We start from the raw sequence: 21,909 nt of genomic DNA, 5'->3' as shown, positions 1-21,909 counted from the left end.
CCCTTCTTAAATGCTGCAGCCTCTGCCCCTGCGGTCGCAAATCATTGCTTCAAGTTTCCCTCCAAAGCACATCTCAATAAACCCACAAGAAGAAAACCTCCACCCCCAATGAATAAGGCAGTGAAGGCTGCCTCTGTGTTCCCAGGGTTCAAGCCAGGCTGGAAAGATCACAACAGAGATGAGACCAGAATTCTCCAGCCCGATTCCACACGGCTTAAAGAGCCAGCTAACCAGACACAAACGCACGCACGCACGCACGCGCCGAGGCAAGGACTAAGCTTAAACTCGTCAGTGAGTCTGTGGGGTCTCCCCGTGCCCAAGCATGTGAACCAACCCGAAGTCAGGTCCTGAACGCACTTTGGATTTCGCCCAGGGCTCGGCGCTCCCCAGTCTGAGTTACCCAACGGGCTGACCCGAGAGTGGGTATCCCTTTCTCTCTCCTCCTCCTCCTCCTCCCCCACCCCCCCTCCACCGCTCCTGAGGTTCTGCAGTCACTTGAAGGAGAAAGATTTCGCAGTACGGCATTCTTAAAGCTGCAGTGTCCAAATTCTCCTTCAAACCCCAAGTGTCACAGACATCAGCGCACTTACCGGGGTCCTTTGCAGAGGGTGGGTGGGCAAGGTGGTGGGGCATGGGGGGCTTGCTTGGAGAAGCCAGGCGGGTGGGAATCAGAGACTCAGACTCTAGCGAGGGTAAAGAGGAGAGGCAGACTGCACCGTGATAGCCTCTGCAGTTAAACCAGGTTGCTGGGACTGCAGCACGACTGCAATGGAGTAGTTTTTTTTTTTTAAATCACAAAGCCACCCACCAAAATTTCCTCCACAAACTTATATTCATCGTAGCTGAATTAAAACACAAGGTGCAAACATAAAACCAACATGAGAAAGAAACCGAATGAAAAAATAATAATTCGAACGGCATTTAAAAATTATTTGGAAAATTTTACTCCTGTGAGCAACTGACTCAGCTTTCCTTGCACTGAAAGCCATGCGGGGAGGGACCTGGATGAACTTCATGGAGCCCAGAGTTGCTGTAAAGTGCAGGGAGAGGGCTTCAGCTTCTTAGAAAAGAAAGCTTTTAAAAAACCCAAAGAAAAGGGAATCGTTCTGCCGGCTACCTAAGGAGCGGGTAAAATGAGCTGATTGATGGTCTAGCATCAAGAAACCCACACACCCCTCCCGAAAGTTACCTCTCTCCTCTGCTCAGCAGCTGCCGGCTGCCGTCCTGCCCCGATGCCGGCAAGTTGCAGACTTCTGCTGGGAAGGCAGGACCCAAAATAAGAAGTGTCAGCTGGGTCCTTGCACCGAAATGATGCCAGGAGTCAACGCTGCAGACGCGGGGATGGTCTCTCCCCTTCTCCCTCCCCCATCCTGGTTTAATTTAAACCCCTGACACTGCAAGATGCCCGCTCCTACAGAAGCGCATCTCCAAAAACCCTCCTTACCACCAGGTCCAAGGCTTTGCTCCACCTCCCACATTTGTTCACCTGAAGATGCTTTTCCGGCAAAAGAAAAAAAAAAACAACGAAAAGAAGACAGGGACTGCAGAATCCTTAATTCCTTCCTTCCTGGGACCACATTTTAGAGAAGGTGTGACTTGTTCAGAAGTTTGAGAACTGCAGCCTGATGCCCAGGAAGCAGCAGGAGCCATGAGTGACAAGTCTGCTCTGCTTCAGGCAGAAGTCTACACCATCACTTTACCAAAAAAAGGACAGAGGTAGACCCAGGGTCAGAAGAATAGGAAAATTCCTCTCTGTCTGCTGGCAAATTTTCAACAGTTTGGGAAAATCTCTAGTTTTGCTTTCCTTCAAGAAAATCCCGTTTTAAAAATTGGCAGGCACGTGAAATGTACAAGATGGCCACAACGTGTACATTTTTGTCCTGACATGTCTGTGATTCTTAAAGTTTTTGCTCCTACCTCTGTGAAAGTTAATATGTTTTAAGATTGAGATAGGGATTTAATTGGGAAAATTCCAGGAGAGAGCTGCACTTTAAATGCAGATACGGTTAAAATAGCACATCCTAATATAATCCACGAAAGATAAAGCAGAGTAGATAAATTGAGATGGAGAGCAGGGTGAGGGGAGAAGAAGGGATTCCCAGATTTTGAATTTAATGCAGACTGAGAGTCTGAGAAAAGTCAATTAAGGAGAAAGGCGGGGAGGGAAACTAAGACTCCTAAATCAATTGTTCAGAAGGACCAACTGCATCAATTTCACGTACATTTCATCACTGAAGGAAAACCTGGTGTGTGACTGGTTTCTAAACAGACCCAGGGGGAAGGCTGTGCTGTCGGCATCCTGCCTGGGACACACAGGGCCACCCAGCTGCAGTGTGCCAGCGCCGACATGGGCACCGCATCCGCCGGCCACCCTCACCCACTTTCCTGGCTCTCAGGCTTTGGCAGACAGGTAAGGCTGTGCGGCACGGGCTATGCTGACAGGCAGACCCAAGGACCAGCCACGGTCAGGCTGTTGGCACCCTCCATGCTGCACCCCTTGTCGTGGCAGGGGTGGCCGCAGACTCACGGAGGGTCCCAGTGGAAGGGACCCCAGAGAGCACACAGCCCCATCCCCCCATTTCACAGACAGGTAGTCCTGACACCCAAGAAACGGCAGGGCCTCACGCAAGGTCACCTGGCCAGTGAGAGGCAGAACCTGGATTAGAATTTGGACCTCCAGATCCTTGGTCCTGTGAACTTCGCACTGTATTTGCCATCCCCCTGCCCCTTAGGTGAGCCGACTTCCTCTGCCCCTTCTTCATATGACCTTGAGGGTCACCTCTCTGTCCTGTGAGTCACTTTACCCTCCCTAGATGGCACGCAGACTTAGGCCAAGGAGTTTCAACTCTTTGAAAGTGGGAAAAATACCAAGTCATTTTCTTGCCTTCAGAGGCAAGACCATACTTAAGGCTTAGGAACCAAAGCAAGTGTTTTTCAGTCTCCTCCGATTTTGAGACCTACAGGGTCATCTGCATTGGGGCTACTGAAACAAATTGCCACAAACTTGGTGGCTTAAAACAACAGAAGTTTATTGTCCCACAGGTCTGGAGGCCAAAAGTCTGATATTAAGATGTCAGCAGGGTGGTTCCTTCTGGAGAATTCATTCCATGCCTTTCTCCCGGCTTCTGTTGATTGCTGGAAATTCTGGGCATTCCTTGCCTTGTAGATGCATCGCTCCAATCTCTGCCTCTGTCTTCATGTGCGTGGCCTTCTCCTCTGTGTGACGTCTTCCCTTCTCATTTGTCTCTTCTCTTATAAGGACACTTGTCATTGGATTTAGGGCCCATCCTAATCCAGCATGATCTTGTCTTGAGTTCCTTAATTATATCTTCAGAGACCCTTTTTCCATATAAGGTCATCACAGGTTCCACATCTTTTTTTTTGTGGAGGGGGCGTCCTTCAACCCACTGCATTGTCCATTGAAAGTTTTCACATGCGCAGCAACAGCAATGGAATATCACGGTGCTGATCCCATCCCAGTCTCTGGAGGTGCCACAACACAGAGCCCTTTAATGCCATTTGCAGCAACATAGTTGGACCTAGAGATTATCATACTAAGTGAAGTAAGTCAGACAGAGAAAAACAAATATCATGTGATATCACTTACATGTGGAATCTTAAAAAAATGATACAAGTGAACTTATTTACAAAACAGAAGCAGACTCACAGACTTTGAAAACAATCTTATGGTTACCAAAGGGGAAAGGTGCAGGCGGGGGGGGGGGGAATAAATGAGGAGTTTGGGATTAACATATACACACTACTATATATAAAATAGATAACCAACAAGGACCTACTGTATAGCATAGGGAACTCTACTCAATATTCTGTAATAACCTATATGGAAAAGAATCTGAAAAAGAATGGATATATGTATATGTATAACTGAATCACTTTGCTGTACACCCAAAACTAACAAAATATTGTAAATCAACTATACTCCAATATAAAATAAAAATTAAATTTAAAAAAAGAGAAGTTTGGAACTCCCTGGAAGTCCAGTGGTTAGGACTCTGCACTTTCACTGCCAAGGGCCCGGGTTCGATCCCTGGTTGGGGAACTAAGATCCCACAAGCCTTGCGGTGAGGCCAAAAAAAAAAAAAAAAAAAAAGGAGTTAAGGAGCTCTGTGTACGGAATGCTTGGCCTCTGAGTGCTTTACTTGTGTCGACTTAGTTAATTCTGTCAACAACCCTCTGTGGTAAGTACCGTCATCATCACCCCCATTTTACAGTCAAGGAAACTGAGGCACAAAGAGGTTTAGGTCACACAGCTACTGAGTAGCAGGATGGAGGCCATCTGGCTCCAGAACCCGTGCTCTTAACCACACTTCTGCTCAGTCGTGCTGGGGTTGCAGATACTTCTCTCTCTCTCAACTTGACACCATTGATTTTCTATCCAACCCACATCTCTGATTTGTTTCTTTTACAAATATTTATTGGGCATGTTTGAATGTGTGCTCTGTGCTGATCTAAATTCTGGGCATTGTCCTTTGCCATCCCTGCCAGGGATGCCTCTGCAGCCTTTAGACACACGGGAGGGACTCAGGAAAGTAAACCGTGCAGATAAGCCCACGAGGTTACCCTAAGAACGGAGGGGACATGTCACTGCACATCTTTGTCCCTCGTGATCAACAAGACGCCCGTCAGGTCAGTAATTAACACGAAACAAAAACAAGCATCCATTTTCAAATCAACAAGAAAGAAGAAACTGGGGAACAACGGCGGTCTTTGGGAGATGCCAACATTGTGGTCCTTGCATTGGATCCTCTTTCCCAGGCTGTTTTAGCAAATCCGGTGAGTCTTTCACTTTCTTCAAGAACAAGTTCTAGGGGACTTCCCTGGTGACTCAGTGGTTAAGAATCCGCCTGCCAATGCAGGGGACACGTGTTCGAGCCCTGGTCCGGGAAAATCCCACATGCTGCAGAGCAACTAAGCCCGTGCGCCACGACTACTGAGCCCGCATGCCACAACTACTGAGCATGTGTGCCACAACTACTGAGCCCGCATGCCGCAACTACTGAAGTCCATGCGCCTAGAGCCCGTGCTCCGCAACAAGAGAAGCCACGGCAATGAGAAGCCCGCACCATAACGAAGAGTAGCCCCCGCTCTCTGAAACTAGAGAAAGCCGCACGCAGCAACGAAGACCCAATGCAGCCAAATAAATCAAATAAATAAATTTTAAAAAAGAAAGAACAAGTTCTAATCCATTTTAGATTTCTTCTTAGGCCTTGAGAAATAACTTGAGCACTTTGCACACAAACTGCTGGGTGGAAGGCAGATACAGCCCCAGTTTTTTTCATTGGCTGCCTTATGCGGGGTTAAGATGCAACAATCCCACTGTCTCTTATATGTTCAGTAGCAGTAGTAGAAAACTAGGTTCAACCTAGGGAAAGTGTCCTATCTGGAAGTTGTTCTAAAATATTACTCTAGATCAGGGTCTTTCCCTTTTAAGGACAAGGCAGAACCCTTGAAGGCCCAGGAGCAGTGCTGCCTGGAGATAAGCTCGAGATGGCCATCTGACTCAGCAGATTCCCTGCCTCTTACATCATAAAAAGTCCCTTGACCTTTACATAGCAAAGCATCTGGGTTGGGACTGGAGAACATCGCTGAATGCATCACTGTGGCTTTTCTTTCCGGACGAGTAAAGCTTTCTGTGATGACTTCCATGTGCTTGGCCTTTTCTCTATCAACACAAAATCACCATCACCAGGGAGGGGTCCAAGAGGGTGGCTTTCATCGTCTTCAAAAGAAGATAAAGGCTTTGCCCGCCTTGAATCTCCTACATTGTTTGACAGCTGCGCTGAGCAGAGTTCTTTCTGCTCCGAGCAATGTCGTGTGAGGGCACAAGGATTGCAGAGTCAAATGCATTTTACAATTAGTGAGAACTCTTCCACCCCAAACAGTCACACTGTTTCTTCCTCCTACTTCTTCATGGTCAGCTGGGGGACAGCAATCTCCTACCCTCCTGATCTGCCTCGTAGTCTGTTTAAACAAAAAAACCATAAATGCTCAAGTATTAGATCTGCCAGCTTACATATGCACTTTGTGGGTTTTTTCAGTTGTTCATTTTAAAAGTGTTGATTGAGGGACTGCCCTGGAGGTCCAGTGGTTAAGACTCCGAGCTTCCACTGCAGGGGACACGGGTTCGATCCCTGGTCGGGGAACTAGGATCCCGCATGCCGCGTGGCACGGCCAAAAAAAAAAAAAAAAAAAAGTGTTGATTGAGCACCTTCTATGTGCAGAGCAGTGGAGAGCCACACATTCTGTCCACACTGGGCTAAAGGTGAGCTTGCGCTCCATAGATTGTTAATGTATCTTTGCTGAGACATTGGAGGTTCACAGCTTAAGCTGAGATTCTTCCCCAGGATGTCTGTGTTAACTGCCAAGGGATGATGGGCGCATCTTCAGGCCCTGGCTGCCTGATGAAAAATATTTTCAGTGCAAGGAAGCCTTCTTGGGGTCCTCGGCCATAAGCATCTTTCACTGTGCCCATGGAACTTGCATCTCTTGGCCTGTGCCCAAATGTCCCCTTATCAGAGTCACTCTCTTCTTCAAAACAGCACACCAGGACCACCTCCTTGCCTTCTGAGCAGGTATGTCAGCACCTGACATTGTACACTTATTTGTTTATTCGTTAGCATTTGTGTCCCTACACTGGGGTGCCACCTCCCCCAAAGCTGTTTCACTCACTGCTGTGTTCGCGGCACTAGGACAGCGCCTAGCAGGCAGTAGAAGCTCCATACGTTTTTGTAAATGAATAACTGAATGAATGAATGAACAAACATATTCCCTTTCTTTTCAACCTGTGCCAATGGAATTCTTCATTTCTAGGCAAACCTACGATCTCCGCCGCTTGGGGACTTCTAATTTTCCCCCATACGTGAAAGCTGGCTTCCCACAAGCCCACATGACGACTCTGCAGATCACGTCCCAAGGAAGTCACTGCTGTCCTTCCCCGACACGCAGGCCGGGGGGAAGCGCTGGCTGAGCAGGCCGTCCCTCTGCCATAGTGCACCCCTTCGGAGTTGCCCTTCATCTCAGAATAAAATGCAAACACCCTACCAAGGCCCAGGAGGCTGTGAGGTCCAGCCTTGACCCCTGCCTCCAGCCTCCCACCTCCTCTTGGCCGACCTCTCCCTCTTGCTCAGCTTCAGCAGTTCCAGCAGCCCCTGGCCTCCTCCTGATCTCCCTGAACAGCTCCCGACGGCTCCTTCTCACCTTCAGGTGTCAGCCCGGCTCCCTTCCTGGAAGAGCCTCTTTTTTTTTTTTTTTTTTATTTTTGGTTGCATTGAGTCTTCGTTTCTGTGTGAGGGCTTTCTCTAGTTGCGGCCAGTGGGGGCCACTTTTCATCGTGGTGCACGGGCCTCTCACTATCGCGGCCTCTCTTGTTGCGGAGCACAGGCTCCAGAGGCGCAGGCTCAGTAATTGTGGTTCACGGACCTAGTTGCTCTGCGGCATGTGGGATCTTCCCAGACCAGGGCCTGAACCCGTATCCCCTGCATTGGCAGGCAGATTCTCAACCACTGCGCCACCAGGGAAGCCTCTTCAAGAGCCTCTTTTGATGGGCTCCCTGGAGTGGCTCTTGGCTCCCTGCTCCTTCCCAATCAGTCCCTGCAGCCCGGCATCTGTCACTGTCTGTGATTCTCTGGTTCATCTGTTCTCTCAGGAGAAGGACAGTGTTCATCCCTGGACACCCTGGGCAGGAAGAATACCTGGTATCAATGCCAGCACCCCCCCGCAACATCAACGAGAATGTCTGTTGGATCAAGGGCTGCATGACTGCTCCCGGGCGCTCAGCCTACGGCCATGTTCCCACAGCCTTCTCTTTCGACACCTGTATTAACCTGCTGGGGCCACCGTAAAAAGCAGCACAGACTGGGCAGCTTACACGAAAGAAATGTATTCTCTCAGTTCTGGAGGCTGGAAGTCCAAGATCCAAGGTTTCGGCAGGGTTGGCTTCTCTGGAGGCCTCTCTCCTTGGTTTGCAGACGGCCGTCTTCTCGCTGTGTCCTCGCATGTTCTTCCCTCTGTGTGTGTCTGCGTCGTAATCTCTTCTTCTTATAAGGATGCCAGTCAGATTGGATCAGGGCCCCGTAAGGACCTCACATTAACTTAATCACCTCTTTAAAGACCTCATCTCCAAATACAGTCACACTCTGAGGTACCGGGGGTGGGGTTTCAGCATACGAATCTTGCGGGGGGCACCTAATAACACACCTGCTAACCACTCACTGCCTCCATCACTGGCTGCCTTGCGTGAGCTCTCCCACTCTCCTTTGAATTTGGCCTTCGGCCCCCATTCTCCTTCCCACTCCTCCTCTCGGTGACCTCAGTGTCCCCATTGCTCATGTTTTGCTTATAGAAGCTTTCTGCTCAGATCCTTGTTTCTTGGGCTTGGCTATCCGGTTGCTCAGCCCACCACCCGGCAATTACCCCATTTGCTGAGTGCTTACTAAGGGCCGGTGCTGCCCCCGCACTTCCCATATTTAAGCCTCACATAACCCAGGAGGTGGCTCTGACTGCCCCCATATTATTTAGGCAGGAACCAAGCTTGGACAGGTCGAATGAGCTGCCCCAGCTCATAGAGTTGAAAGTGGGGGGACCTGGAGTGGAACCCAGACTTTCAGCTTCAGGGCATGTGCTCCAAACACCATGTTTGCCCACAGATTCCCAGGGCACATCATCGGTGGGGTGAGGAGCTAGGACAGGCAGGCTCACTTAGAGAGCAACAGACAGGGCCATCGATAGACTGGCAACCAAAGAAGAGATGGCAACATTAGAAAGAGCAGAATAGGAATAAAAAGCATGGCAATCTGGTCCATTTCCATAAGGGCTAAGAGCCCTCCAAGCCTCCAGAGGTCCCCAGTGCATCACCATACACCTCACCATAGAGAACAGCAGGAGAAGAGCCTGTTCAGTGAGGACTGGCAGAGTCAGCGAATAAAAATACAGGACTCTCAGTTAAATCTGAACTTCAGATGAACAACAAATTATTTTTTAGTCTAAGTATGGCCCATGTAATATTTGGGACATGCTTTTACTCAAAAACTATTTGTTGCTTACCTAAAATTCAAGTTGACTGGACATCCTGTATTTTATCTAGCAACCCTATGTTCACTACATGTTTGATTTTAAAAAGGAAGAGAATGTGCAATGTATTCTAGAGAGATTTCCTTCCAAAATGGGTAAAATAAAATGATGGGTGCTTAAGTGATCTTTGTAACAGATGTAACAGATAAGAACTGTGTAAATGGGGGCTTCCCTGGTGGTCCAGTGGTTAAGAATCTGCCTGCCAATGCAGGGGACACAGGTTCAATCCCTGGTCTGGGAAGATCCTACATGCCTTAAGGAGCAAGTAAGCCCGTGTGCCACAACTGTTGAGCCTGTGCTCTAGAGCCCACGAGCCACAACTACTGAGCCCACGCACTGCAACTACTGAAGCCCGTGTGCTGCAACTACCGAAGCCCATGCGCCTAGAGCCTGTGCCCCACAACAAGAGAAGCCACTGCAATGAGAAGCCCACGCCCCGCAATGAAGAGTAGCCCCTGCTCGCCGCAACTAGAGAAAGCCCGCACGCAGCTACGAAGATCCAGCACGGCCAAAAAAAAAAAAAGAAGAACTGTGTAAATGACAGAAGCCATAATTAGAGACTTAAACAAAATAGAGGTTTATTTCTCTTTCATATAAAAAAATTCCCGAGGTCAAAGGTCCACAGTGTCATCAGGGACCTGGGCTCCTCCTACCTTTTTCTTCTCTCATTCTTAGCATGTGACTTCCAGACTCACTGTCACCTCATGAGCCAAGAGAGTTGCTGGAGCCCCAGCAATCACATCAGCATTCCAGGCAAGAAGCAAGGAGCAGGTGGAAGAATATGAAAAAAGCACATGCCAGCTGTCTATCCCCCTTTTCATAAATTCTATAATACTTGATAACTTCTGCTTACAACTCGTTGGCCAGAACTTAATCACATGGCCCTGTTTAGTGGCAAGAGAAGCTTGGAAAGGTAGTGTTATAACTGTGTACATTGCCACACTGTAAAAAATCAAGGATTTGTTAGTAGAAGAAGGGGAGAATGGATATTAGGTAGGCAGGTAGACAATAAAACACTATGTCTTCTTTCCTTGCATATTAGGATACCTGGCCTTTCCGCAGGAGGACTTTAAGGGCCCACTTTTGAAAAATATAGGCAATTTTAACACACCTGCTATTTTGTTTTATAGACTTCACTTGTTATGATCCTAAGCCACCAAGGGTTACAGTTTAATATAACAGAAGAGTAATAAAATAAAGCAGCAGATTGATCTTTTTATATCTAAAATCTAATTAAAAAGAATTTTTTAAGGAGAAGAGTAAACTCCTTGAAGAATAAATTTCAGGTCTCTTTGGCTCTCCCCACTCTACCCTTAGATTGTAATTCGATTCAGGCTTTGCCCAGATCCTACTATGCGCCCGACATGGTGTAGAAGCAGGGGGTAAAAGGAGGGCTGTGTGGCGCCCACCCACGGGGTGCTTGCTCTCGTGGAGGGATACATGGGTGTGAAATGGCCTGAGATAGTGCCTGGGTTCCTTCCTGATTAGGTCAGGTGAGGAAAAAGACTGGTTAGGTTGGGTGGGGAAATCACTCGTATTCCTGACAAAACTCATCCAGTGGAGGAGAATTCCGGTCCTATGACGCTCCACGCGGGCTGTAAAGACCTTCATTAGCAGCTGCAGCTCTTCTCAGTGACTCGGGTTTGGGGGCAATTTTCTGGGTCTCCTGAAATCACTCAGTGATTTGCATGGGTCTCTTGAATTCTGCTGAGAATATTTCACCTTTTAGATTTCGTACGAAGCAAAACTCTTAAAAGATGAAAAAGAAAGAAAGAAAGAAAGAAATCCTTGCTTTGCCCTCAATCTTTGGATCATTAAAAGCGTGTGTAATGGGATGTTCTAAAGGGACTCACCGGCTCCGTTTCAGTCATGGGTCCAGTCTTGGGAGGCCACCATTCCCAGCTCCACGGGGACGAACATGCGAAGGAGGGGTCAAGTGACTGCTTTGCGTCCATCAGCTCAATAACGACTCTGAGAGAGAAAAAAGATGCATCACATTTGAGATGAGGGAAGAATGCTTTTCACTGGTCATTGTCCCGCGAGTATCGCCCCCACGTGGAGGAGCGGGGACTTGCTTCCCCTTACCACCAGCTGGCTGAAGGGATCTTTACGTAAAGAACTCAGAGCGCAACACAGGTGCCCCAGGGCCCCGTGCAACTCCCGCCTGAGAAATCGAAAGGTGGAGAAGGGACGCCTGGCTAAAGAACGCCCCTGGCAATGACATTCTTTCCCTGAGAGCCGGTTCAAGGTGGGAGCTTCTGGGGACCAGGTGTGCGTCTGGGAGAGTCTTTGATCTTCCCAATAGATCGCCTGGAGGGGAAAAGAGACCTCAGAGGAAGAGGTCTGATCTCCAGGGACTGGGGATGGAATTACAAATAACAAAAAGCCAGCCAGAGAAGGCATTTTCACAGGAGTCAAAAGAACAGCAGGTGTCAGCTCTTCCCTGTTGAAATTTCCAAAGACCCTTCAAAGTGCCTGGTGTGATAAGCTTTGAATATCTGCCGAGCCCAGCGAGCAGCGATGCCAGCCCAGGACCTCCCAGTCCAGGTAAACCTCACCTGTCGCTTTCTCGTGTCTTCTTCCTGCAGTTCGGGAGCAGGCAGAGGCCACAGCTAGCAATCGGAGGGCCGCCCAGGTAGAAAAACAGTATCCTAGCCCCTCCCCTCCAGGAGCTGGGGGCAGGGAAAAGCTGTAACTCTGGGGTTCTGACTATTATATGGGACTAGACATTTAAAATCCTGGCTGGAGAGAGAGGCTGAGAAAGTCAGATCTCATCCAAGATTTCAATTTCAGATTTCATCCAGAGGTGGAGTAAGCGTCCCAGCAGGTTTGAACCGCCAGTGGGGCAAGATGAAGTTTTGTCTTTTGCACCCAATGAGTCCCACTTGTTCAAGGTACCAGCTACATGTGAAAGCTTTAAAAATATCTCAGGGTTAATCTCCCAGTTGAAGGAAAGCACAATAAGCAAGGCATTAATTAGGGCTCCATTTACACTTCCTGCTTCACCTCTAAGTACCTGTTTACGGGGAGCTGGTTCTTCTAATGGCTGCACTCATTCCTGTTCTATTTGTAATTCGGATTTCTTTAAGTACCTGGGAGCCATGCTCTAATATTAGCCAACTTTCTGGAACTTAATACAGATAAACTCATTTGGGGGTCTCATCCATGTGGCACTTAATTCTAGAAGAATTAGGAGAACGTCATTATTAGCCTGTTACCCAATGGCGTGGGTTCTAAGAATGAAGTATTTCAGAGACCCAGGCATATGTTTGAGTTTCATATGCCTTTTACTTTGTAATGGGGACTCACGTACTCAACATTCTCCTACAATGGACTGGTGTTGATATCAAGGCAAAGTGTCTGATTTTAGCTAACACATAATTACCTTTTACAATAAAATTGCAGCTGGACAGTTGAGGAGACATTGAGAGGGATGCAGAAGTAGAAATGAGAACTGGGCCCTTGAAGAGGTTTTCGCTGTGTGGACATTGGCTGCTGTCCCAGGTCTGAAAAGTGTCAGTCTTGGGGATAAACCTCTGTGTGTCTAGCACTCCCCATACAAAGGTCAAAGGATGACTGGCTTGTTCTAATCCCAGGGCACAGGGGAGACAGGCGGGCAGGGTATCCTGGGCTAAATGATACTGCACAAGCCAGACATCTCTCAGATCCTCATCCATGGGATGTTGCCCCAATGTGACTTTCTTTTTTCTTTCCAGTATTTTCTTTTATTGTGATAAAGCATACACAACATAAAGTTTACCACTTTAATCATTTTAAGTGCACCATTCAGTGGCATTAAGTATTCACAGTGCCGGGTAACCATCACCACCATCCATTGCCACAACTTTTTTCATCTTCCCAAACAGAAACTCTGTACCCAATAAACACCAACTCCCATTTCTCCACTCCTCCTGCCCCTGGCAACCACCATTCTACTTTCTGTCTCTATGAATGCGCCAGTTTTAGGCATCACAAATAAATGGAACCGTACAACATTTGTCCTTTTGTGTCTGGCTTCTTTCACTTAGCATAATGTTTTCAAGGTTCATCCATGTTGTAGCATGTACCAGAATTTTGTTCCTTTTCGTGGCTGAATAATATCTCATGGTGTGGATGTACCACATTTTGTTTATTTGTTCATCTGTTCACTGATACTTGGGTTGTTTCCACCTTCTGACTATTGTGAATAATGCTTCTACGAATGTTGGTGAACAAGTATCTGGGTCCCAGCTTTCAGTACTTTTGGGTATGTAACTAGGAATGGAATTGCTGGATCATATAGTAATTCTGTGTCTAACTTTCTGAGGAACCTCTAACCTGTTTTCCCTATAGCAGCTGCACCATTTTACATTCCCACAAGCAGTGCATGAGCGTTTCGATTTCTTCACGTTCTCCCCAACACTCGTTATTTTCCCTTTTTTGTTTGGTTGTTTAAGTACAGCCATCCTAGTGGGTACGAAGTGCTGTCTCATTGTGGTTTGACTCGCGTTTCTCTAATGACTAATGACATTGAGTATCTTTTTATGTGCTTTTTGGTCATTTGCATATCTTCTTTAGAAAAATGTCTATTCAAATCCGTTGCCCATTTTTGAATTGGGTTGTTTGGTTTCTTTTGTTGCTGAATTGTGGCGGTTCTTTATATATTCTAAACACTACAAATTTATGAATATTTTCTCCTATTTTGTGGGTTACCTTTTCACTCTCTAGGGTCCTTTGATGCACAATCAAATGGGACTTTTTGCGTACGTTGAAAAAAAACTTGATCTGACAAAGATCTGCCAGCTGACAGCTATGTAATGTTAATTAACTCATCTATTTAACCCGCAAGTATGTATTAAGGAGACCCTCGTTCTGGGGTTTATGTTCACAAGATATAGTAGCCACCAGACAGCTCCCCTTCAAAGCATTTATAGGCTAGTTAACAAGACACTTCCCGTAAAACAGAGAGGCTGAAAAGCAACCACAGTGGACGTTGGCAACTGACATACGATCATTTCAAATGTGTGAATTCCAATCGGATGTGACAGGAAGTGCCCCCGCACCAAGAGAGGTTGGTCGGGGAAAGCCACACAACTCCGCATCACCTGCCCCAAACCGCACGATCACATTTATCACCAGCAATCAATATTGCCATCCTCACAGTATGGCATCTGTACCATATGCCATACGCTGTATGGCATCTAAAGTAGCAAGAACTTGAGAACATTAACTTTAGGTGTTACAGCATTCCCAGCTCAGTTGGTCCCTAATCAGGTCAAGATGATTATATTCTGGGGAAAGAGCTCCGTTGTAGCTTTGAAACATATAAATACATCAGCAGTCCCACCTTTCGTGGAGGCTACATCATCAAAATTACAGGAACATTTTTTATTGAGCGCCTATCTTATGTCATGGGTGTTCTGTTTTCTTAATCTTGATTTTAAAATAATAATAATAATAAAAGTTATTTACTGTTATATATCACTGAGTTTAACAGCAGTAGATCTTACAAAACCAAAAAGTTAAAAGGCAATCATTTATATAATCAAAGGAGTCTGTAGCTCTGAAAGCCCTCATCTTAAATGCTTATGAAGAGGTTTTCTGGCACAGATAAGATGGGTTTATAGAAGCATTAAATCTCTGGACAATATCAGCAGAGACCCTCATCACGAGTCCTGGGCCTTGGACAAGTGAAAGCCAATCAGAAATTATGGTTGCTGAAATGGTAATACAAGTACATGGGGGAAATATTGTATCTGAATTACATGTTGTTTTCCAGCAACATTTTTGTTACTTAAGGCAAGGTACACTCATATTTCAGGGCGCCTAATGGCACTGACTTGATTGCCAACTGTCCCTACTTGAAACCTGGCTCCCCTACAAGAGTTCAAGCTCCTTGAAGGTAGCTGTGTCTCCTGGGCCCTCAAGACTTGCTTGAGAGGGACATCCCTGGCGGTCCAGTGGGTAAGACTCCACACTTCCACTGCAGGGGGCACAGGTTCGATTCCTGGTCAGGGAACTGAGATCCCTCATGCCGTACAGTGCAGCCAAAATAAATAAATAAATAATAAAGTACTTAAAAAAAAAAAAAAAAGACTTGCTTGAGAGTGGGGGGACCCAACTGCTTAAGCCAAAAGGCCAAGCAGCATCCTTGATTATTTCTCCTCCCTTATCACCTACGTCTAACGCATCAGCAAATCCCATCAATTTCCTCTCCGGAAGCCTCTCTCCACAGAATACAGATGTCCTTGTACGTCAACCATGTGTTTCTGATGCTTTGACATCCGGGGCCTTGCTGACCCTGGAGGGACTGCCCCTCCCAGGGCTAGCCAGTTCCTAGAAATAGTCTGTGATTCACTCTGGCGCGTGCCTTTCATATGCAAACAAACCCATCCAGATCCCTAAGCTCCAACCTCCTTCTTTATCAGGCTCTCAGACTCAGGGCCACTATCTACCTGCCCTAATCACCCTGGACCAGATACAGACAACTAGGGGACAGCCCCTACGCCCCAGAGCCTGCTGAAAACTCTTCAAACTGGCCAGTCCTAAGCCTGCTGACCCTGCCTTGCCCATGCTTCCCTTGGAAACCACTATAAAGGCCCTTGTACACATTTTCCCTCACTCCCTCTGCCTCCTGGCTGACCCTGGTGCATCCCCACGTGGCCCTGCGTGGGCGGCAGGGCGTGCCCACTCTTCTTGGGAACTGAACTGTAACAAACTACCTTCTCAATGGCAGTCATCTCCTGATCTGTTGGCCTTGCGGTACCTGAATAGTAATAACATCTACATTTTAATACATCCTGGAGTTGTGCCCCTAGCCTGTCTGGACCCTACAATAACCCCCACCCACTCAATGTGCTTCTCCTCCGGGCCTGCAGCCCAGAAGCCCAGGGACTTTCCAAAATGAAAACTGATTGTGTCCTTCTCGGCTTAAAATTCCCTAGGGGCTTCCACTACAAATTAGAATGAAATCCACATTCGTTTCCGTAGCCTGGAAGGCACCACGTGTCCCAGCTTCTACAACCTGTTCTTAGGTCTCCCCTTGCTCAGTGCTCCAGCCACACTGGCCTCCTTTCGGTTCTGCAAAGATGCCAAACTATTTCCTGGCTTGGGGCCTTTGTACGTGCTGTTCTCTCTGCCCGGAACACTCTTCCCCTAGCTTTTGTGTGACTGGCCCTTTTCCCTCTGGTCTCAGTCAAATATCACCCCTGGAGAGACCTTCCTTAACTGTACAGTCAGACATCCTGTTCCATTATTCTGTTTTATTTTCTTCATCACACTTGTCACTCTGTAATTATTCTTTTACTGCTTCATGGTCCATCTCTCTACCACACACCCCGACATGGAGTAGAACATAAGCTCCTTGAGAACAGGAGCCTTGTTCACAGCTGTGTTCCCTGAGCCTAGACAGCCTGGCATGTTGTACTGGGTGAATGAATGAGGGGTACCTTACCTGTGTTTCCAGGACTGGAGAGGGGAGTGGAAGGGGCTGAGGAGTAAGGAGTTGTCCCCTGCTGTGACCCTGCAGCCACTTGGGAGCTACTGGCTCCCCAGAGGCTCCCCAGCTCCTGGCCTCGTATCAGGCTACTGCAGTGTCAGGGCTGGGAGAGACAGACAGTGCCTGCTTCCTGGAGAAGCCGATGGGAAGCCAGCCTCTGTCTCGTGAGGTTCTGCTGACCATCACATTTCCCCTGCAAGGGTGCCTTCTCCTTCCGCAGACCCCAGGTTCATCTGTCCCCTGCTCCAGAAGCTTGGCTGTCCCCAGGCTGCGTCTCCACTTGGCCCAAAGGATACGATGCAGCTTTTGCCGGTGCAGAGATGTCTGGGGCGGCTGCCAGCACTTTTATCTTTTCATTTCATCTGCCAGCCAAGAGCTTTCCCCTGCTTTTGCCTCTTGAAGCTTAAGGCAAGAAATGTTGACCTTGAGTACAGGTGCTTCTTAATTTGTTACTCAAGGTCCCCTGTCCTGGTTCACATCCCAGCCAGCTGTTCCCCAATCTTCTCTCTTCCTTTCCCTTGACCCCCCTGTTCCCTGGCAGCCTCAAAACAAAATTTGGGATTTTTTTCCTGAGATCTGGTTCAGGCAGTAGGAGCACTGCTAGTTTGCCCCCTTTACTCAAGGGTACCAAGGCACCTCTTTAGACCGTGGCCAAGTGGCCGCTTGGAGGAAACATTTCCAGAGTCATGCGCAGAGTGAAGGGGACTCCAACCCCTGAACTTGGGGGCCTCAGCTCCCCACCTTGTACCACATTCATCTGACAAACATTTTTTGAGGATCTGCTGCTTGCCAGGCATTGGTCTGCTGGGGTCTGTCTTACTGGACCGGGGAGGGACTTTGGTCATGTCAGTGTTGCATAGAAATCCAAGCATATGTGTTTGGGGCACATTATGTGACAGTTCAGCAAAGCATTCTGGGACAACTGGATAGTCACATGCAAAAGAATACAGTTGGACCTCCTACCTCTCACATCATACACAAAAATTAACCAAAAATGAATCAAAAGCCTAAACGTACGAGCTAAAACAAACTCTTAGAAGAAAATGCAAGCATAAATTTTCATGATATTGGATTAGGCAAAGCCTTCTTAGATATGATTCCAAAAGCACAAGCAACAAAAGAAAAAATAGATAAACTGGACATCAGAATAAAAAATTCTTATGCTACAAAAGACACCATCAAGAAAGTGAAAAGACAACCCACAGAATGGGAGAAAATTTTTGCAAATCTGGTAAGTGGCCTGTATCTAGAATATATAAAGAATTCTAACAACTCAATAATAAAAAGATAACTCACTTGAAAAATGGGCAAATAATCTGACTAGATATTTCTCCAGAGAAGATATACAGTCATCCAATAAGCACCTGAAAAGATGCTCAATGCCGTGAACCATCAGGAAAATGCAAATCAAAAAAACACAGTCAGATCCACTTCACACCCACAAGGATGGCTAGAATCAAAAAGTCAGATAATAACAAGTGTTGGCGAGGATGTGAGAAATAGGATCATCCATTGTTGGTAGGAATGCAGACTGGTGCAGCCACTGTGGAAAATAATCCGGCAGTTGCTCAAAAAGTTAAACACAGAGTTACCATATGACCTAGCAATTCCACTCCTAGGTATATACCCAAGAGAATGAAAACATTATGTCCACATAAAAACAGGTATATGTTCATGGCGGCATTATTCATCATAGCTCAAAAGTGAAAATAACCCAAATGTCCAAGAACTGATGAATGGATAAACAAAATTTGGTATATCTGTACAATCAAATGCTATTTAGCAATAAAAAGGAATGAAGCACTGATACATGCTACAACATGGATGAACCTTGAAAACATTATGTAGATACACATTATATATATGTGTCTATCTAACATACTATATATACACAAAAGGCCACATATTATAGGATTCCATTTATATGAAATATACAGCATAGGCAAATCCACAGAGACAGAAGGTAGATTAGTGGTTCCCTAGGACTGGGAGTGTTCGGGGAAAATAGGGAGCAAGTGCTAATAGGTACATGGTTTCTTGTTGGGGTGATTAAAATGTTTTTAATTGATTGTGGTGATGGTTGCACAACTCTGTGGCTATATTAAAAAACAATGAATTGTATACTTTAAATAGGTGAATTGTGTATTATGTGAATTATATCTCAGTAAAGCTATTACCAAAAAAATCATGTGATAAAGATCCTGGACAATCAAGAGAGTTTGAGAGTCTGGAAATTTATAATTTGTGGTAGGCAGAATAATGACTCCCTAAAGACGTCCAGGCCCTAATGTCTGGAACCTGTGAGTATGTCACCTTATATGGCAAAAGGGACTTTGTAGCTGTGATTAAACACATGGACTCTGAGATGGGGAGATGATCCTGGTTTGCACAAGTGTGCCCAGTCTAATCATGAGTCCTTAGAAGCAGAGGTCCTTTCCCAGATGCATCAGAGAGATGAACCTGAAAATAATGATGAGAGATACAAAGCACTTGACCTGCCATTGCTGGCTATGAAGATTGAGGAAGGAGGCCACAAGCCAGGGAATGTGCTAGCCTCTAGAAGCTGGGAATGGCCCTCAGCTGATAGCCAGCAAGGGAACAGGGATCTCAGTCCTAAAACCACAAGGATCTGAATTCTGCCAACACCCAGATGAGCAAGAAAAGGGCTCCCCTTGAGAGGAACACAGCAGCCCTGCCACCCCTTGGTTTTAGTCCGGTGAGACCCACATCAGACTTCTGACCTAAAGGGCTGTAAGATATTATATTTGCTTTGTTTGAGCCACTAAATAGTAGTCAACTGTTATGGCCACAATAGAAAACCAATATGTAGCTACTTTATGTAGACTTTATGAAGCTCATCTTAAAAAAAAAAAAAAAAAGGAAGAGAGAGAGAGAGTGCTGGGCTTTCTCATGCCTGGGGATGAAAAGATGTACTGGTGGTTGAAAATCCACGACACCTGTTCTTTCCTCCCCACCCTGTACAAAGAGCAGAGTGAAGGAGTAGAACTAACTTAGTGACTGCTGCCCCAAAATAGAAACTGCTGCCCCAAAATAGAAACTGCAACATGATTTTAGTTCTAACTCCACTGCCCTCTCTTGTGAGTCATTCATCTCTCCAGGTCTCACTTTCCACATCTGGGAAGCAGGCTGAAGTAACCCTGACTTCTGCCTACCCCACTGTTTAGGAAGACAAAAAAAGCTTCAAACAGAGCTCCAGGGCGCTCCTTGCAGACACAGTTCAGGTCACGGGACACCCTCCATCACCACCACAGGGCATCACTCCTTTCTTCCGGCTTCCTTCAGAGGGTTTTGGGCATACCTGGTCCCATGGGATGTGGAGTACCTTGTGATGTGGCATAACCTGTGATGTGGCATACCTTGTGATGTGGCCTTGTAGCTGCTGTTAGCAAAGAAATGAGAAAAGCTTTAGGTATGCAAAGGTGCTAAAGCTCATCATAAAGCTCCATGGACAAGCTTTGAGATTTTTGGTTTTAGGCGGCAATGCTCTCACACCTGGATGAAACCAAATTGTTTTCATGATAGAAAGAAAGCAAAGTAATGGTCCAGATCAGACTAGAAGGTACAGAATCAGGAGGAGACTGAGATAAGGACTAAGAGTGAGGGAGGAGGGTAGAGAAATGAAAACATATCAACTATGTGTGGGCATGGAAGTACTGGCAGGGAGAACAGCTGTGACACCCTAGGCTCATTTCATGTCACTCCCCAGTCCCCACCCCACTGACACCTAAGTGGACACATGCATGTTCTTAATAAGCTGGTTACTGCTGACTTGGCTTTGGGATGTTTTGAAAGGTGCCCTCGAGGTAACCGACGTTGGCTGTACAGGGATCTGGGAAACGTCCCCACCGCTCATATCAGTCTCTGAGCACTGCCTTCTCCCATCTGTGCCTCCTTTGGCCCCAGTTTACATGCTATGCGAGTGCACAGTGCACCCAGGGTTACGAACACGGGAAGGGCTCTTGGCCAAGTCCTGGCATCGTCCAGCATGGTTTGGCTGGCCGCTGCCCTAGACCCTCCCACCCACTTCCAGCTATGGAGGCAGCCGGGCAGGGACCTGGCTACTTGACTCTCCCCTTGGGTACCACCCAGTATGGCCAAATCCTTGCTGAGGCCCAACAGCTCCGTGCAGGCCCCCAGATGGCCCCTGGCTTTGATGACAGTGGAGCCCAGCCCCCCTTGGCTCCCCAGCCTTCCTGGAACCCTCTTGCTTAATATCCTGTGTGGTAATCACGCCTGTTGGCCCTACTTAGTCCTGCTGGCCACTGCCAAGTTCCTTCTGCTAGTTCCTGACATTCCTACCTCTAATGGAACCTTCATGGAATCAAAAGCTGCTACAAGTTTTCTTTCTCTGGTCAGAATGCCCTCTGTTAGGTGGTCAAGCGCTCTGCAGCACAGGTGACCAGGCATTCTCCTGTCTCTGGGATGGGAGGAAGGTGGGTCTGAAGAAGGGAAAGAGCCAAGATGCTCAGGAGTAGGGATGAGACCATCCAGGAGGTGGTCCTGGGTGGTCTGGCTGGTCAGTGTAGCAGCAGCCCTGCCTTATTTAACTCAAGGTCACGCAGGGTCTGTCGAGAAGCAGGAAGTAGCAGCAGCTTCTCTGATGGCTGCGGCCCCACAGGGGGCACTGACCACACTGTAGGGCTGGGAGGAAAGTGGGCATGAAGGTGAGAGTGAGGGTCAGGTACTGCGTGATAATGGTGAAGAGTGGGGCAGGGGGCCGTTATACCACCCACTGAGTGCTCAGAGAGGTAGCGCACCCTGTCATCTCTTTATAACCTCACCATCACCCCGCAGAGAAGACCTTCTTCCCATCCACGATCTTGCTAATAAAGCCACACAGGTGCAAGCTACCACTTCCTGGGCACTTATCACAGGTTAGTGTCTTCAAAGTCACACGAGTGTAGGCAGAGAGTTGAAGCTGCCTGGTGGAGACACGGCCCATAGCCTGCTCTCCCACCCCTAAATCACTACTTCTGGATTTTAAAAATGGGATACACCAAGCCGCTCGTTCCATAGATGGAGAAAAGCGAGGTCAAGTGACCTGTTCCAGGTCCCACAGCTTGTGCCAGATCGTGGGCAACCCGGCTCCACGACACAACCACTTCCCTCGGCCCTCGTGTGTCCCAGAAGGCGGCCTCTACGATGCACAAGAGAACCCAGGGCGACAGAGAATGGTCCGCTCACTTCGTTCTTAAGTCCAGCCCATCCACGGGAACCAAGGAATCATGTGGGAGGGCCTCGCGGGAGGGCCCTGCCCCCGCCCCCCTACCCCCAGCAACCGGAGCTAGGGGGCGTGGTCTTGCCTGCGCCTCGGCCGCCCG

General features: G+C 47.5%; 1 long non-coding RNA gene across 5 annotated transcripts; it reads right to left on the bottom strand.

Annotated features, from left to right (window-relative positions):
* Positions 1–475: 475 nt before the first annotated feature.
* Positions 476–21,784, bottom strand: LOC309660736. 5 transcript variants are annotated; one of them, XR_014263580.1, is made up of 4 exons: positions 19,945–21,784; positions 16,523–19,910; positions 10,944–11,061; positions 476–3,539 (listed from the first exon to the last, which is right to left on the bottom strand). It is a non-coding gene; the product is annotated as an uncharacterized lncRNA (long non-coding RNA). The 5 variants fall into 5 exon arrangements; XR_014263581.1 differs by having other exon boundaries at positions 10,944–19,910; positions 19,945–19,967; positions 21,346–21,784; XR_014263577.1 differs by having other exon boundaries at positions 476–3,554; positions 10,944–19,910.
* Positions 21,785–21,909: the final 125 nt, after the last annotated feature.

Source organism: Balaenoptera physalus (genome assembly GCF_965194825.1).
Source record: "Balaenoptera physalus genome assembly, chromosome: 1".
In the NCBI taxonomy this organism is placed as follows: Eukaryota; Metazoa; Chordata; class Mammalia; order Artiodactyla; family Balaenopteridae; genus Balaenoptera; species Balaenoptera physalus.
Note: the sequence above shows the minus strand (reverse complement) of the source record. Positions and strands in the feature narration are given on the sequence as shown.